Source organism: Humulus lupulus, chromosome 4 (genome assembly GCF_963169125.1).
Source record: "Humulus lupulus chromosome 4, drHumLupu1.1, whole genome shotgun sequence".
Taxonomy (NCBI): domain Eukaryota; kingdom Viridiplantae; phylum Streptophyta; class Magnoliopsida; order Rosales; family Cannabaceae; genus Humulus; species Humulus lupulus.
This window is the reverse complement of record NC_084796.1, coordinates 87,461,915-87,465,157: the sequence shown is the minus strand read 5'-3', so window position 1 is coordinate 87,465,157 and position 3,243 is coordinate 87,461,915. Positions and strand designations below refer to the sequence as shown.

At 41.8% G+C, this 3,243-nt stretch overlaps 1 non-coding gene across 1 annotated transcript; it reads right to left on the bottom strand.

Moving 5' to 3' along the window:
- Positions 1-210: 210 nt before the first annotated feature.
- Positions 211-317, bottom strand: LOC133833370 (small nucleolar RNA R71). Its single transcript, XR_009892751.1, has one exon. It is a non-coding gene; the product is annotated as a small nucleolar RNA R71 (small nucleolar RNA).
- Between the last annotated feature and the right edge of the window lie 2,926 nt (positions 318-3,243).

Here is a 3,243-nt window from a genome sequence, read left to right as displayed (position 1 = left end):
TACGTGCATATATAGGAATTCGAAGAGCTGGTGGCTACATTCAACAACCGAGCTGATGTCACCAACATTGTGAGATTGAAATTTTTTCCTTTCTCTCTCAAAGACAAAGCAAAAAGCTAGTTGTATTCCTTAAAACCTAGATCTATCGGAACATGGGATGAAATGACAAAAGCATTCTTCTCCAAATATTTTTCGCCCCATAAGACTAGCAGTCTTAAGAGGAAAATCTCTACCTTCATCCAGAAAGACCATGAAACTTTCCATCAGGCCTGGGAGAGGTTTAGAGATTTGATAAATCAATGCCCACATCATGGATACGAAAGCTGGCGTCTAATCAGCTATTTCTATAACGGTCTCACAACCGGACAAAGACAATTCGTACAAATGATGTGCAATGGGAATTCCTTCAAAAATCAAGTACCTCAACGATCTAGCTGAAAATTCCTACACATGGAATGGACCGAGTCCTATGGACAAGCCACGATCAACTAGAATCTACCAATTGAGGGAAGATGACAACGTCAAAAGCCAAATTGAATCTTTGAGACAACGATTCGAGGCTTTCAATCTCAAGAAGGTAGAGGAATCCATATGGCTGCAAAGGTAGAGACACGAGATCCATGCTTCATCTGTGGATGGGCAGAACATCAACCGCAAGAATGTTGTAATGCCCTGGTTACCCCAGAACAGTTACAGTGAATGGTGAACCAGAAATTTGACTCGCTACCCGAGTCCTTTGGTCAAAAATGTGCATCTAAGTGTTATTAACAGGCTAAGGTGAAAAACCAATAAAAAGGAAAGGATATATTTTATTTAATACATAAAACTGTTCATGGGCCCATAAAAAACATTTACAAGTTATTTACATCTCAAAATGGTCATTACTGTTTCAAATTTACAAACCCGCCGACCTAAGCGGCAAAAATAAGGTAAACCCCTAGTTCCTCTAAGAACTCCTTGGCCATGGTGGTCAAGCAGCTGCATATGTACACATCACCACCTAAGCTCTCCACTTAAGGCTGGGTGAGCTTTTCTTTCCCTTTACCTGCACCACATAGCACCCATGAGCCAAAGCCCAGCAAGAAAACACAATATAGCATGAATATAATATCAACAATGATCATAATAATCATTCAGGACTTTCGGTCCAAAATAGAGGAGTGACAATTGGAAAAGTCACTAAGGTGGGTTCAGCTCCCTTTAGCCATGTGACGATAGGGTCACCGGAGCTTAACAAATAAGTGAACCTTTCACTAAACAGGATAGGTGCATGATGACTAGTCACCAACATAACATACCTCATGACCATAGAGTCATAACCATGGGACTCCGCTCCCTAGCCATGTGACAAGCTGTCACCTAGGCCTTTGGCCCTAGCTTTAAGTAACTAGCTTAGACTAGTCAGGCGCTTATAACTAGCCATGTGACAAGCTGTCACCTAGGCCTTTGGCCCTAGCTCTAAGTAACTAGCTTAGACTAGTCAGGCGCTTATAAGTTTCATCGACCTTAGGGTCGGTCCAGCATCAATGCTTTAGAGTCATTCAACGCTGATATCAATTAGATCTAATCTTTAATCGGTCCTGCATTCAGGACGCTTATGCCGTTTCTGACTCTCAGGTCAGTAATATGCGACCAGTGTCGTCCCTGACTAATCAGTGTCATACACAAGTAAACAAACTCCGCTAGCATTTAATATGCAATCAATGTCCACATTTATCAACCAACATGCCTCATCAACAACCATGCATGTCACATACGCAGGGTGCAGTTTTCTTACCTCTGGTTCGAGCGAGAAATATAATAAGAACGATTCATGAGAATGATCAACCTTTTGATTCCTTACCGGTTACCTAATCACAACCAATTATAACCTCCATTAATGAAATTCAACAATAAAAGGGTCTTGACCTAAACCCCACTCTCGAGACCTCGAAACATGCCCACACGGTGAGTAGATTCGATCCCAGACCTTAAGGATTGAAACCCCGAGCCAAAAACCCTTAAAAACACTCAAAACGGGATTCTGGAGGAACAGAGTAGCACTACAGTGCTGCTCCCTAGCGCCCTAGCGCTATACTCAGAACCCCAAACCGCCCATCAAAAATCCTGTGTAGCGCTATAGCGCCCTCTGATGGGTGTTGTAGCGCTACCCTCAGCCAGGAACTCCCCTGCAATCTCTTCCTTCGACTCCTTCAATTCCAACTCGATTCCAATGCTTCCAAACCTCATTTTTGGTGCCAAATGAACCTAAAAACCATCCTCACATGCCCCAAGCATCACAACCACAAGAACCCTAGTCAAAACTCCCAACAAAACCAATCATCCAACCTAGAAATCCCAACTGAAAACCAGAACTAAAATAGAGCAAACCAGGGATTTTAATGGCTAGAAACTTACCTCAAGCTCATATTACAATGCTCTTCAATGGTGGAACACACTCCCAAGCTCTCAAGACTTACTTCCCAAGCTTGAATCCTCAAGATAGGCTCAAAAATCACAAAGAAAAAGGAAAGAAAACAGGTACGGGAGAAGCTTGAACTTATGCTCTGTTTTCTCTTCTTTCTATAGCCTTCAATGACTTATATCTATCCTAGGGGTGAAAAGACCAAAATACCCCTAGGTCTAGTAAGGGTTTCTAAAGGCTCCCAAGGGCAAAATTGGTATTTCCCACCTATCTCATTAATCATAATTAATGCTCTCCAATTCCCGCTATTCTCGATAATCCCAAACACCAATAATTCATATTTCGTTACCCTTTAACTCCCGACAGCGCTCTAATCATTAAAATCACCCCGAGACTCATCCTGAGCCCCGAACTTAAACCTGTTATGACCAAACCGATAATTTATATTCAGAGATCGTCTCATGTTGAATAGCTCGAACAAACCCACATTATAATGTGGTCCCAAAAATAGGTCACCGACATGCATACAAATATACAATTACGCCCTCAACGGACCAAATTACCAAAACACCCCTGTAATCAAATGTGGACCAACATGCATGCATTTAACATCATATTATAATATAATTCACATAAGCATGCATATAATCATTTAATGGCGTAATAAAACAATTATGGCCCTCCCAGCCTACTAATTCAGCCATTAAACCGCATTAGGGATTTCAGGGCATTACAAATGCCCAGCTCTTGGTGAGTTAAGAGGAGGAAATGAGGAACAATGCAATGCTTTAGGGGATTACAAGAAGCCTTATAACCCTTTCTCAAACACTTACAATCCC